The following is a 16,099-nucleotide window of genomic DNA, read 5'->3' as shown; positions in this document are numbered from 1 at the left end:
AAATAGAAAACCAGTGATTTAATTAAAGGATGTGTAAATATGGGATTTAGAAAGACACAAAGGATTTTAATGAGCAAATGTGAAACAGAGTGTTAAACAAGAAAACAAAGCAAGAGATAGAAACAAGAAACCAAGGAGGGAATATAAACAAGAAATCAAAGCAATAACAAAAAAAATTAAGAAACTAGGTGTTAGAATTGCGGAATAAACAAGACAATCAAGTTATATATTTAGGAAACTAGAGGTAAATATTAAAGTATGTGAATTAAACAAGAAAACAAGGGTAGAGGAGTAAAGGTGTGGTGGGTGTGTGAGGGCTTTGGTTAGCAGAGGCCAAAAGTTAACACGTAGCCATCAGGAGGCGTTAGTCTTCATCACAGAAAACGGCACGACACCCGGAAAATAAGTACCCACCCCCAACAGTAAATAACTCCCTAACCTAAACAGTGAAGAAATCGGACATTCTACGATATATTTTCTATTCCGTGTAGTTTAACTTACTGTTATATTTTCCTGAATCACATCGATTGTCTACGAGTCTACTGCTTTATGTATTAATTGTAACCAAAATATTTATACGAAAATTAGAAAATAAATACCTACCCCCCAAAAAATAAATCCGTACCGTAAAATTGAAAGAATCAGACACCATTTCTGCGGCACGATTTATCAAACATAAATCTATTTCCTTATATATATTGATTCAATTACAAATATACACCTGACAGGTAAAAAGCCTTTGTTTATAGATACTAAAATAACATACATATATTCAACTAAAAAAGATAAATTGTATCTTTTTTCCATCCCATTTTTTTTTCGTTTGCATATTTCACCGGATTGTAATTTCATTGTTAAGTCGCTGGGGATTACATGCAAAGTTTATTATGTTAATGTGGCGTTGGTTCGTTCAGATAACCTTATAAGACGTGGTGGAGGGAGGGGAAGTGTACTGTCTTGAGGTCAGCCACAAGATTTTAATTTCTGGTTTTATTGTCCGCCATTTGCCTCCTGAATTTTAATAGTTAAGAGGTAGATATACATATTATACATTATTATACTTTATAATCGTTAAGTAGATATTCATATTATGTGTGAATGTATGAAATCTTTTTAGTTCTTAAGTATACATATTATATATTTAAATTTTATTATATATATTAAGTACATTATGTATTATATGTATTGTCTTAATAGTTCCTCTTCCCTCCCCTCTATTCTACCCCAACATCTGCTCTTTCCTTTCTTCCTCTCTCGTTGCCTCCCTTCCTTTTTTTACTCCAATGCATACTCATCCCCTTTCCTTCCCTTCTCCTCCCCTCTCTCCCTCTCATCCCCTCACTCCTCTCCTCCCTCTCATCCCCTTCCAACCTTCCCTCTCTACTCTCCTTCCACCACCTACCACTCCCTCCCTCCCTCCCTCCCTCCTCTCCCACAAGTGTGCTTCACATTGTATAAAGGTACAGTTTATGAACCACATTTTCAGCAACATGCTAGTAGACACCCCCGTCGCTTTGTTTTGGGCGGCGGTTCCCTTAAGAACTCACCCCTGGATAGAATAGTCCGCGAAGACAATGTAATTGAAAAAGTGATTGATGCCCCCCCCCCCCGAGCCGACCGCCGTTTGGAAAATCAATCCGTACTTCTCTATACACGCGAGACGAAAAACTACCAGGCTTCATATCCCTCCCTTGTTTCCTTACCGACCAGCATCCACCAACACGTCTCTTTCGCCCTAAAACTCATCTTCGTCTGGTTAATGAGATCCTAGGCGAGAAAAGATCGAAAATGAACCGAAGCTTTGAGGACTTCGACGGCCCAGGCTCACCCAACGGCTCCCTCCCTCCCTCCTTCCTCACGACAAAATATGATCAATCAGATCTCGTTTTCTATCGTCTGGTTGGCGGAGGAAGGGGAGGTAGGAGGAACGGGAAGGGGGGGGGGCGGTGGGGATGGAAAAGGAGGAGAGGTGAAAAGGAGGTGGAGCCGAGAGGTAAGGAGAATGAGGAGGAACTGAGGTGTTTGGAAAAAAAATCAGATCTTATCATACATGCACAGCGTACAAGTGCCTGCAGTGGTGGTGATGGTGGTTGTTCGGGTGGTGGGGGTGGCCGTACTTGTGGTCCAGGGTATGGCTGTTCGTTCACAAACCAGCGACCTTCACTACTGTTAAGAATCAATTTAGGATCCGTGGCTTCCCTGTTGATCATCTCTACGTGATAATATGATCTTTATGAACAAAAAATATAAATTCATGGTTTTTGAGACACCTTCATCTTCTGTTTGTATGACTTTGTGTATGAATATTTCTCTAAATTAACTAATAATTGGAAATTATCTGATGAAACACAACAAAACAAATGGAAAATAAATCCCCAAATGAGTAATAACAATAATTATCAAAATACTCTCATAATATGTACAAATATATATGAATAAATGTGTAAATATATAATGTAAATAGTAAATCATTGTTTGTGTTTTCAGGGAACGTCTTTGTTAATAGAAATATGTAAAGCTCAATCTTCCTCAGAGATGATGACGAATGGAGCCGGGAGGAATGGCTATATTTTCTTGACGTCACTATTGTATGATATATGAGGTGAAGTAACATGTTAATACCACGACTGATTTTGACGGTGAAGCTCCCCAGGTAAGATAATGGAACACACACACACACACACACACACACACACACACACACACACACACACACACACACGCACGCACACACACACACACACACACAACTATCAAACAAGGAACCATATCTGTCAGCGAAAATGTAAGATACTGAGACAGAGAGAGAGAGAGAGAGAGAGAGAGAGAGAGAGAGAGAGAGAGAGAGAGAGAGAGAGAGAGAGAGATGATCAAGCTTACCCTGGTAGCCTTTTTGAAATATTATTCTCGGGTTTTCCCTCGGGAGTTTTATGATAAGATGGAGGTGAGTGTGTTGGAGGGAGGGAGGGAAGATAGGAGGGATGACGAGAGTGACGTTAGATTAACAAGGAAGGGAGGGAGAGTTAGGAGGGAAGGAGGGAAATGTGTGAAAGAAATAATGTTTTAAAGAAAGAGAGAATTAAACTCAACATAGAGCCCCCATCACCCTCTTCCTTCATCTTAATAATTAAACATTATTTCTCATCAAGTAACTCAAGAAGTCATTACCTGCGTGACTGTGTGGACTGTTAACAGAGGCTGGGAAGAGGAGGAAGAGGAGGACGCATTAAGAGTGGCCATGGAAGAAACACCTAAGACAGTATACTCCTAGTTTTAAGAGTCGCTGAAATAATACTGAAGATAATAGCTGTCCCCCTTTAAAAAAAAAATCGAATATAAACAAAGCAACGAGAGAGGTCTTGAATGTAAAGATGAAAGAGAAATTTACGATACGAGATAAAAAATAAAAAAAATTAAAACGTGATTAATGACTCACAAGCGAAGGATAAAGATAATATGTTTTATGAGAGGAGGAAATGTCAATCATGGGAGATGGGTCTTAGGTACTTCCTTATATTAAGGTTGATCCAAGGAGAGGCTGGTGACTGTTTGATCACGACCCAGGCACTACTCTTACAGGTGATGACCTTCTCTACACGGACACTCTCACCTACGATTACAATGACTTTTTTTTCTGCTTAAAGGAAACGATTATCTAGGTATCTTTATCTTTCACACACACACACACACACACACACACACACACACACACACACACACGCACGCACACACACACACACGCGATTATAATACACCTTCACTTTCTCCTAAATGGAATAATTGACAAATTTCCTAAAGATTTAAAAACAAAGGCTGACTCTGAACTGATCATTTAGCTACAGCAATATCTTTCTCAGATCTTCAATGTCTCACCACCAGGGCTAAAAATACTCATATGGGGGTTTCTCAGCATAACAGAGGAAGCTCAGAACACTCACTGCACTCTCACCATTTCACAATCCTCACTGGGGTGTCTCTCAGCATCATAGTGCATGTGTCATCTCTTTATCTCCTCGTTGCTGATTTCTGAACTCCGCCTTTCTCTCACAAGACCACCATCACCACCCACTACCACCAATACCCACCGCCACGACCACTACCACCACTACCCACCGCCACGACCACTACTACTCACCAGCCCTACCAATACCAACACCAACCACCACCATCACCAGCGTTTGTTTACAGTACCATGGCCGTGTGTGAACCAACTGACAGCCAACACCACACACCCTGATATATGATGCTTCTTCTCTCACCAATACCACCTCTAAAAAAAAAAGAACTCTGAATCACTGATATTACGCAAAGTTTACTGCTGATAAGATGTGAATGAAGAAATGAATGAATGAATGAATGAATAAATGAATGAATGAATGATGGGAATGACCTTTAGTTCAACAGGCAATTAATTATATGTTCGTCCTCAGAGATAAGGTCCTGACATGTTATTACGGGACTTAAGACCATCAGGATGTACTCTTACCAACGTTAGTGATACTCCCAGGAAAACAAAGTAAGAAAACACTAGTATTTGTTTATGTTAGACTACTGTAGGGTGATCAGTTAGAAACCTAAATCAGTTTTCATGAATAAATCTGATCATCCATACGTATTTCATATATCAAAGAATAAATTACATGATTATATTAATAAAAAAACAAACAATAGGATCCTTTACGATACTTTGATTGTAGTCTTGTTTACGAGTTGTTTAATTTTGTTTTGAATGTAATTGTCACTATTAGTTGTGAATGAGTATCTGGCCTCCATCAGTCAGCTGTTGTAACGTAAACAATAGCGTAATGGAAGTCTCTCTCTCTCTCTCTCTCTCTCTCTCTCTCTCTCTCTCTCTCTCTCTCTCTCTCTCTCATCGTGACTCTCAGAATACTTTATTGTGATTATCTAAGTTTGTCAAAGAATTATACACACACAGACACAGACGAACACACACACACACACACACACACACACAAATAAAATTACCAGGTTGGGTTCACTAACAAAACACAATTACATAACACCAGAATCTACAGCATATCAACATTACAAATTAATAACTAATTCACCCCTAAACCACCAATTAATCATTCAAGCCGAACAAAACTAAACCACAAAGCTAAACTAAACCCAAAATTAAACCCACAATATCTAATCGGAATCCAACGTTAATCGGAGAATAAACCGATATTTAGTAAACGAGAAGAATGTAAATACTGATAATTAGAGAGAAAATGACAATAATCGATTCTTGATAAACGAGATAAAAGGAAAGGATGTAATGATGGTAGGGAGTGAGAAGGTGGTTAAGAGTGAGGCCACATACCTCTGTTGTTGTCTTATAGTGTGGGTGTTCCTCTCTACAGCTGTGTGTGTGTGTGTGTGTGTGTGTGTGTGTGTGTGTGTGTGTGTGTGTGTGTGTGTGTGTGTGTGTGTGTGTGTCTGTGTGTGTGTGTGTGTGTGTGTGTCTGTGTGTGTGTGTGTGTGTCTGTGTGTGTGTGTGTGTGTGTGTGTGTGTGTGTGTCTGTGTGTGTGTGTGTGTGTGTGTGTGTGTGTGTGTGTGTGTGTGTGTGTGTGTGTGTGTGTGTGTGTGTGTCTGTGTGTGTGTGTGTCTGTGTGTGTGTGTGTGTGTGTGTGTGTGTGTGTGTGTGTGTGTGTGTGTGTGTGTGTGTGTGTGTGTGTGTGTGTGTGTGTGTGTGTGTGTGTGTGTGTGTCTGTGTGTCTGTGTGTGTGTGTGTGTGTGTTTAAGGAGGATAACTATCAAGTGAATAACACACTGATGACGAAGAAGAAGAAGAAGAAGAAGAAGATACATTAAAATAAGAAGACGGAAAAATAAGAAAAAAGAAGAGGACTAACACAAAAGACCGCGATTATAATTTACAAAAATATGATTAATTAGAGGAAATAATACAATAATCCTCGTAATTAGTGACATATATATATTTTTATTATGCACAAATTTATTTTATTTATTTTGTTCTACGTTATTGATTATTATTATTTTTTTTTTTTTTTTAGTTTCTTGGATTTGGTGTTTTGGTTCTGTCGGTTTGTGAATGGTTAAGGAGGAGGGATAAGAAGAAGGGGAAGATTAGGGGGAGAATGAGAGAGAAAGGAAAGGAAAGGAGGAGAAAGAGAGAAAATGGGAAGAGGGGTGGTTAAGAGTGACGGAGACGGGAAGGTGATGTGAGGGAAAGAAGAATTGGGGAAATATAAAAAGACACATATGAGACGAGTGAGAAAATATAGAACCATAAAAGTAAAAGTAAGAAAGACAAGAAGGAATAAAAGGACATTATTATACCACCTAAGACGACCCTTCCTCTCCCTCCCGCACTGTACTTGACCAATAAATTCTACTCTCGACACACACACTAAATCACTCTCATTTTTTTCTGTTGCACCACCTACAAGAGCTTTAAATCTCACCAACACTCTGCCTGCTTCCTTATCTTCCCCTTCAGCGCCATCAGGAGCACGACTTCCCTGTCAAGAACCATCCTGGTGGTGGGAGGAGGCGAGTAAGCGAGGAGGGGGGTGGGGTAGGCAAGAGGTGTCGAGATCTACAGATCGGGTCGGTGTTGCTGATCTTTCCACTGGAGGAAGACAAAGAACGTAGCGGCCATGATCATTCCTCCGACGGTTCGCAGAAAGAGAAAGACAAATAATCGGTCTCGTTGGTGACTCCCGACGAACACGAGATAGAGAACGAGAAACAACACAACAAGAAAGAGGTGATTTTTATAGGATTAGTGGCGTGGTTTGAGGGTGTTGGAGATGCCTCGTTAGGGTGAGGATCTAGATGGATAGGGATGGAAAGGTGTAACTGTCCAGGTGAGGAAGATAATGGGCTTGATACCTGATAGTGCCGTGTGTGAGGGAGGTGTTGTGACTCAGTAGGTCAGTGAAGGCGTGGGAAACGTCTGCTTTTTTTCAGCCCCAACGTCAGATTCAGTGAACTTGGATCAACTCTGTGAAGAAAATTAGACACTTAAAATTTAATCTAGAATATTTTGTTTATACATTTTCTGGATGTTGTAATGGCACTGATCACGAACAGGTTTTTATAAGAAACCTATTTGGAGATTTCGGATGAGTCATTAATGTGTATATTTAACGGGATGGTTAAAGATGAAAGACAGACACTCACACAAAAGCAGTTTGACTGACAAACAGGTATTAGAGAAACAATGAGAGAGAAAGAGAGAATCTGACAAACTGTGAGAGATGTGTGTGAGGAATACGTACCCAACAGCCGGGTCAGAAGTATGGGCGTGAGGCGTTCCCTGGGAATGTTGGCCTCTGTGAAGGAAGAATACCCTCCATTGTGTATGACGTGAGGCCCTCCTAGACACACACCACCACCACCCGGATACCCAAAAGCTTCGTACAATTAAATTTCCATCTCGCCATAGGTGTGAGGACTTATCTAAAAGGCTCAATTAAGTTACGGCACGAAGACGGTAGCCAATGTCTTCAAGATTGCAGTGAGAGTCTTTGATTACTAGATACGTCCTGATATTCCTTGTTAGAGGTGAAGGAGTGTAGGAGTCTGACACTGGGCTTCTTGTTGCAGCTGTGGGAAGATCCTGCTTAGTGCTGCTACATCCTTCTGTTGCGTCTGGGGTGAACACCTTGAGGCTGTGTGTGTGTGTGTGTGAGGCTGTGTGTGTGTGTGTGTGTGTGTGTGTGTGTGTGTGTGTGTGTGTGTGTGTGTGTGTGTGTGTGTGCGTGAAATAATAATAGATCCTCGGACATGCGGACTATATAGGGCAGACTCTTGTCAGCTTATGTGAAAATCGTGCATTTTTCTCTTAAGACAGACTCAGAGTTAGTAATTATGGTGGTCATAAAGTGTACTAAAACGTCTAAAGTAAAAACATGAATTATAAGTGACTCACCAAACTGGGATTTGGATTTTTTTTTATCACCAGTAAGACTTCCCACGTCAGGGAAGTCCGCAAACCTGGATTTTTACTGTCTCTTCATTTACTTGTATTTAAGTTTATGCATTTCTATCGTTTCCTTTTATGGTTATTATTATTTATTTACATCCTTCCTGGTAACAACATAGACCAAGAGAGGACTGTGTGTCGCCTCCATAACACCACAGCTGCTATAGCGACTCACACCACCACCAAACACTCAAGAAAGACCTCCTAACAGCACGACGGGTCTACTGTACCGCCCCACCACCGCCTGGACTCCACCTGCAGGATAATAGCGACATCCTCCGTACACCTCGTTCTTTGGGGCCGCAAGCCACAGGACTCCCGTAGTAGCAGACGTAGGTGCGTGTTGTAATCCAAGAAGCGATGGTTATCAGCCTCCCCGTATAATGCGACACACAAATTCCTATGATGGTTGGGCTCCTCTTATGAGACCAGCCGGAAACTCTCTCCCACACACGCCCACTCAGGTTCTCCTCCTTCTCCCTCCAGCCCTTCCCTCCAGTCATAAACAAACCGACATTCTTTTGTCGAGTACCTCCAGAGTTCATCCTTTCCATGGCAGGAGAATTTTCGAACCAGACTCTGGGAGGCATCACAAAAGACTCCGGTGAACACACAGACTCATACTAATTATAGGTTCTCCTTAAGGCAGGAACAAGCGGCTACCATCCCTTGATTAGAAATGAACCTCCTCTCACCTACAAGAGTTCCTGGTCAGTATGATCCCCGCCCGGAGGATAGTAATAGAATCTTTGCATAATTACATCTAACAAATCTTGATGTTTCCTTGTTTCTGTCTGGTTGTGAAGTCATGGTGAAGACATAAACACACACAAACACCCATACAAAGAAAGCCGCGCCAGAACAGAATAACACAAACACATGACAATTACGCATAATAAATCTTGGAGTTTTCTTGTTGTGTTTGGCCTTGAGGTCACCGTGAAGGCCCAGACACACACACACGCCCATACAAAGAGCTATACAAAGTTTTCTGGCAGCGCTTGAGGAACGAGACGGCTCCTCCCCGCCCATTAGTTTCCTCAGAGTTGCTTTAAAAAAAATAATCGTCGGTGGTCTTAAGAACGCCCTTCGTTCCCTCTGAAACCGTCGACGTAGTTAACATATTTGTTTCAAGTTTTCATTTTCTTGAAGTTCTTGTCTCTGATAAACTGTCTTTCTCCGTATATAGTAAATAGTTTAATTTATTTGATAAAAAGGAAAATATCGTTATATTTATAAAGTGAATATGAAAATGAATGTCAATCCTTTCTCCTCTTTTCTACCTCTTTCCCTTTCCCTTCCTTCCTCCTCTCACACTCTCTTCTTCTCCCAGTCACTACAGAAGGGGATGATGGTGGTGGTGGTGGTGGTGGTGGGGGGAGCTCTCGTTACATCTAAGCCTCAGAGATCTACCCTGTAACTGATACTTAATGGTCTAGTTCGAAAGCCCAGGTCGACCTGACTCTACGGCGGGGGGTAGAGTTCCCTCACATCCCTGGCTCAGAGAACTGCCCCTTTAAAGGACCTTAAATGGTTACACATCGCCTACTTTACTATCGTCCAGCACGCACCTGAGGCTACCTGCTTAATTAGAAGGAACAGAGGGTGAAGGAGAGCGTTTATGAGGCGAGCTGAGCAACTTAGAGTTGGTATTTCAGTATTTTACACGCACACAAATACACACACACACACAGTACTTAGTCTGGATCATCTGAGCATTAGCCCCCAGTTTATTTCACCTAAATATTAACCACCATAACGCTAACCTAACATAACCAAACTTAAACTAACGTAACCAAGTAAAATCTAATCTAAGCTAACTTTAACCTAACCTAACCCCGTCCACAATTGAGTTAGGGTGACTTAGGTAATCTGGTGGGTTAATTTTTATATGATCTGTGGTTTTAGTAGCCTCTTACACTACTGATGATCTGTTCTCGTTATATCCACATCAGTTTACTGCCACAAGCCCTGTAATGAATGTCTAGTCTCCTAAATTTTGAAATATCTTGCCTTTTTTTCTTTTATTAATTTATTATTCATACAGATTACAAGTAGCATTCATTTACACTACGGCACACTGAGAGCTGCCTGCCAAGGAACACCCGGTGCTTCAGCAGACGAATATATGCTCAGTTGAACACATAAAGCAGTCAGTGTTCCTTGATATGTTCCTTGGGCTGAGTTATAAGTATACTGGAACACACTTAATGTACTCTGGAGATTACACTATGTATCACAGAACTCACGGAACAAAGAGAGCTCAAATACGTAGCTAGAAGGCATATTAAATAAGTTCTACGTAGCAGACGGAACATCACTCCCTCACCCTGACAGCTGATGTGCTATAGTGTTGAGATGCACATTAATTAAACACGTTTATCATGATGGCCGTGTGATTACCTCCTCTAGGATGACCATTTAGCAACCTACTCCCATTATGGCTTTATAACACGGACATATAGACATCCATTCCATGAGAGCCATTGAGACATTAACTTGATTAAATAAACTAATAAGCACATATCCCCCATAATGGCAGCCAAACTTCTCCCTCATAAAGACTCTTTAATACTCTCTTAATGACTCTTTTAAATACTCCTCATAATAACCCTAAAATACAGTACCTTAATAATGGCCTCATAAGCACTCACCCCAAAAGCCCTTTAATTACCTCCCTTAATACAGTCCTAAAACGTTTACCTTAAAAATGGTTTTATAAGCACCCCGCAAAAATTCCTTTAAACACCTGCCCACCCCTCACCATTAAGGCCATTTAGACACCTGCTCCATTAAGGTGACCGAGACCAAAGTAACAAGACTGGAGGAGCTCAATTAACCCATCAGCTTGAGTGTTTTACTAGATAATAACACTGGAAATACGCCCACGTCAGCACGATCTCGATTGGGGGTCTACCAGGAGGCTGTGTGTGTGTGTGTGTGTGTGTGTGTGTGATAGAGAGAGAACGAGAGTAGTTATGGTGGTGATTATGGTGGTGATTATGGTGGATGTAGTGGTTATGAGTATAGTAGTAGTAATACCTGCAGCGGTAATAGCAGCCACCGAGTGAGGTAATCTTAATAGCTCACCTGAGACAGAGGCATCATGCCCTCCCTCAGGTAGCTCTCCTAGCATAAGTAAGCCAGGGGGGGGGGGTAATGAGCTGAATGAGTAATTATCCATACAGGTAGTTATTAAGGTGGTGGCGGGGTTGTAATTAGAGAGGGTTAGGTATCAGAGGGGAGGGCGGTCTGAGGTGAAGAGCCATAAGTAAGTAGGTGGGCAGGTGAAGGAAGAGCCAATTAGGATTCTTTATGGAAATTTAAAACATCTTATTAATTGTACAGTACTCCTTCAGTTTCATTTACAACGTGGAGTGAAGATAGATATAGATAGATAGATAGATAGATAGATAGATAGATAGATAGATAAATAGATAGATAGAATTAGTAATTAATATCACTATATACTTATCTACACAGGTATATTTATCCTCAAACTATATAATTGTAAAACAAATTAAATCTATCTAATCTATCTTTGTATTTCTGTGCTTCTTCTCTGTCTCTATTTCTCATTTACTGTATGCTCTCTCTCTCTCTCTCTCTCTCTCTCTCTCTCTCTCTCTCTCTCTCCCCCCTCTCTGCTTATGTCACATCTTTTTCTTTCACCTCAGCTCATCATCCCGCAGTGTACGAGATCCGTAACGCCCTCAAGACACGACACTCCCACCCATCCCTCCTTTTCCAGACGAGGTAAGTGGTTTCCTTCCAAGCCTGCCGGGTCGCTTGGTGTGTGTATGGGGGGGTTAAGATTCTCCTTCAAGCTTGTACAGGGGAGGTGGAGAGGCGGAGAAGGAGGTGGAAGAAGAGGAGTTAAGGAAGGAAGGAACGAAGGAACGAAGGAACGAACGAACGATGGAAGGGGGAGAAAAGAGAGAGTTATTCTTCCCATAATAATGTACTCCTAAATAATTATTTGGTCATCACACCAACAGAAATTTCACATTATCTGAGTTTTCTTAACTCTTCATTCACTGGTACGATGCTTTAGTACTCTTACTAATTTCACTCTTCCATAATCTTACATAATTCATAGTTTTGTTTTGCTTTCCATTTTTTCATATTAAGTAATTTTTTTTAGTTCGTTATATTAAAATTTATGTTGTTGTTATTTTGGTGTGTTAAGTGGTAATAACTCTCTCTCTCTCTCTCTCTCTCTCTCTCTCTCTCTCTCTCTCTCTCTCTCTCTCTCTCTCTCTCTCCTCACTTCTCTTCCCATTCTCTCATCCTTTTCTCCTATTTTCTCTTCCTCGCACCTCTCCTTTGTCTTTATATTCACCTTTTTTTCTTTTTCTCTTCCGCCTTTCTTTCCACTTACTCTCTCCACTCCTCCTCCTCCTCTTTCATTTCCCTTTTTATCTCCTAATTCTCCTCATCTCTCTCCTCGCTCATATTCTTCTCCTCCACCTCATCTTATTTTCCTTCTTCATCTTCCTCTTCCTATTTACCTTACCTCCTCATCTCTTCCTCCTTTTGCACCACTTATCTCCTCATCCTTCATCTCTTATCTCTTCCTCATTCTCCTCCTATTCCTTCTTCATCTCATCCTCCCCCTTCATCTCTTCCTCCTCCTCCTTCTTCATCTCATCTTCCTCCTTCTCCTTCATATCATCTTCCCACTCCTCCTTCATCTCCTCTTCCTCCTTCATCTCCTCCTCCTCCTCCTACCACCAATCACTCTGTCATCATACTTTCAATATTTATCCGCCGTTTTCGTCTATTAATTGCCTCTTTCCTTCGTATATTTTTATCAGATTTTCCTTCGTTACTTCACCGGCTCTCATTATTTGCATTATATATTTTTCAACTAATTTATTTTTGCTGCTCTCTCTCTCTCTCTCTCTCTCTCTCTCTCTAACCCTTTAAAGACGATGGTTTAATCTTGAACCCTTTAAAGACGATGGTTTAAGCAGTAATACCATCGTCCTCAAGGGTTTAAAATGAAAAATAAAACATACAGTGTTATCTCTCCTAGGTATCAAAATTCCTTGCATGTACATTACACCTCCCTCTACTCCTCCTGTCTCACTCCCTCCTCCTCCTACTCCTCCTACCCCTCCCTACTCCTCTTAATGTTCACTACAATTTCTCATCCTTTTTTTCAACAACATTTCTCATCCTTCTTCTTTCCTTCCCTTCTCCTACCCTTTCTCCTTTCCCCCCCTCTCTTTCCCCTTTTCCCTTCCCTCTTCTTCCTCCATTATTCTTTTACCTTCCTCCCGTTCTACTTTCCTCCTTTCCCTTCCCAATTATCGTTTTCATCTTCCTCAGTACTTCCTTCCTTCCTTTATTCATTTTTCCTTTCCCTTTCTCCCTCATTTCACTTCCGTCCTTCTCACCTCCCCCTCCCTTTCTTCCTTTATTTCTTTCTTTTCTCCCTTTCCTCCTTAATTACCCTTCCCTCCTTACCTCGCCTCCTTCCTCACCTTTCCTCCCTCTCTTCCTTCCTTCCTTCCTTTTCTTCCTCTCATTCGCCTCCTTCCTCATTTCCTCCCTCTTCCTTCCTTCCTTCTTCCTCCTACTCCGCCTCCTTCTCACTCATTCCTCCCTCTCTTCCTTCCTTCCTTCCTTCTCTCCCCTACCTCCTCCTTCCTCACCTTCCTCCCTCTCTCCTTCCTTCCTTCCTTCCCTCCTACCTCGCCTCCTTCATCTTACCCCTCCCCTCTTCCTTCCTTTCTCTTCCCTCTCTACCTCGCCTCCTTCCTCACCTTACCCTCCTCTCTTCCTTCCTTCCTTCCTTTCTCTTCCTCCTACTCGCTCTTCTCATTTTCTCCTCTCTTTCCCTTCTTCCTTCTTCCTTTTATTTCACCCTCACGGTCAATCACCCTTCCTCAGTGAAATATTAAGAAAATCCTTTACGCAAATTACTTCTACTAACCTAGACTCTTAACATATTAACAGTAGGACATATATTACTAGCTGAGGGAGGGAGGAGGGAGGGAGGAGAGAGAGAGGGAGGGAGGGAGGGAGGGAGGCAGGGAGGGAGGAGGGAGGAGGGAGGGAGGGAGGAGGGAGGAGGAAGGTGGGAGGGAGGGAGGGAGGGAGGGAGGGAGGGAGGTGGAGGGAGGGTGGAGGAGGGAGGGAGGAGGGAGGGAGGGGAGGGAGGAGAGGGTGGGAGGGAGGGAGGTGAGGGAGGGAGGGAGGGAGGGAGGGAGGAGGGAGGAGGGAGGAGGAAGGTGGGAGGGAGGGAGGGAGGGAGGGAGGGAGAGGAGGGAGGGAGGGAGGAGGAGAGAGAGGGAGGAGGAGGGAGGGAGGAGGGAGGAGGAGGAGAGGGAGGGAGGAGGAGGGAGGGAGGGGAGGGAGGGAGGGAGGGAGGGAGGAGGAGGAGGGGAGGAGGAGGAGGGAGGGAGGGAGGGAGGGAGGGAGGGAGAGGGAGAGAGAGGGGAAGAGAGAGAGAGAGAGAGAGAGAGAGAGAGAGAGAGAGGGAGGAAGAGGAGTGAGGGAGGGGGAGGAGGGAGGGAGGAGGGTAAGGAGAGCATATGAAGGAGGAAAAGTTGAAAAGGAGGGAGAAGAACGATGAGGGAGGGAGGGAGAAGGGAGGCAGGAGGGAGGAAGGTGGAGAGGGAGGGAGGGAGGAAGGTGGGAGGGAGGGAGGGAGGGAGGGAGGGTATGAGTAGCATATGAGGAGGAAAAAGTTGAGGAGGAGTAAGAACGATGAGGGAGGGAGGGAGAAGGAGGCAGGGAGGAGGAAGGTGGGGAGGGAGGGAGGGAGGGAGGGAGGAGGAGGATGAGCAGCATATGAAGGAGGGAGTAAGAACGATGAGGGAGGGAGGGAGGAAGGGAGGCAGGGAGGAGGAAGGTTGGGAGGAAGAGGGAGGGAGGGAGGAGGGAGGAGGGAGGGGAGGGAAGTAGCATATGAAGGAGGAAAAGGAGAGGAGGAGTAGAACGATGAGGGAGGGAGGGAGGAAGGGAGGCAGGAGGAGGAAGGTGGGAGGGAGGGAGGGAGGGTATGGAAGTAGCATATGAAGGAGGAAAATTGGAGAGGAGGGAGCAAGAACGATGAGGAGGGAGGGAGGAAGGAGGCAGGGAGGGAGGAAGGTGGGAGGGAGGGAGGGAGGAAGGTGGGAGGGAGGGAGGGAGGGAGGGAGGGAGGGAGGAGGGAGGAGAGGGGAGGGAGGGAGGAGGAGGGAGGGAGGGAGGGAGGAGGGAGGGAGGGAGGGAGGAGGAGGGAGGGAGGGAGGGGAGGGAGGGTTAGAGAGAGGGAAGGATGGGAGGGTGAGACAGAGGGATGGAAGGAGGGAGGTGAAGGAGGAGGGAGGGAGAAAGAATGGGAGGGTGAAACAAAGGAAGGGAAGGAGGAGAAAGAATGGGAGGGAGGAGGGGCAGAAGGAGGGTGAAGGGAAAAGGGGAGAGATAGATAGATACTAGAAGAAGGAAAATAGATGGAGAGACGAGAGTAAGAAGAATGAAATAGACGGGAAGGAGTGTGGAAAGGTGTTAAGAAGATGAGAAGGGAAAAACAGGAGATAGGAGGAGAGAGAGACAAGGAAGCTGGAAAGTGGGAGGAGGTTAATTACGTACTAACAACATAATTAAGGGAAGATAAAGATCGGACGAGAATATAACGACACTAGGTGAAAAACAGGTAATAAAGGGTGAAAACAGGTGATGATAGGTGAAAACAGGTGAAAAGGGGTGAAAACAGGTGATAAAGGGTGAAAACAGGTGATAAAGGGTGAAAACAGGTGATAAAGGGTGATAACAGGTGAAAGAGGTAATAACAGGTAACAATAGGTAAACAACAGGTGAAAATATAAGAAAAGATGAAAGTAGGTGATAAAAAGTGAAAAATGGCTAACATCACTCATCATACCTGCTACCACCCACCCATCATACCTGGCTAACATCACTCATCATAATCGGCTAACACCACTCATCATACCTGGCTAACATCACTCATCATACCTGCTAACATCACTCATCATCCTGGCTAACATCACTCATCATACCTGGCTAACACCACCATCATACCTGGCTAACATCACTCATCATATCCAGCTAACACCACTCATCATACCTGGCTAACATCACTCATCATCCCTGCTAACATCACTCATCATACCTGGCTAACACCACTC

Source organism: Homarus americanus, unplaced genomic scaffold, assembly GCF_018991925.1.
Source record: "Homarus americanus isolate GMGI-L3 unplaced genomic scaffold, GMGI_Hamer_2.0 scaffold36426, whole genome shotgun sequence".
Taxonomy (NCBI): Eukaryota; Metazoa; Arthropoda; class Malacostraca; order Decapoda; family Nephropidae; genus Homarus; species Homarus americanus.
The sequence above is the reverse complement of the archived record's forward strand: the minus strand, read 5'-3'. Positions refer to the sequence as shown.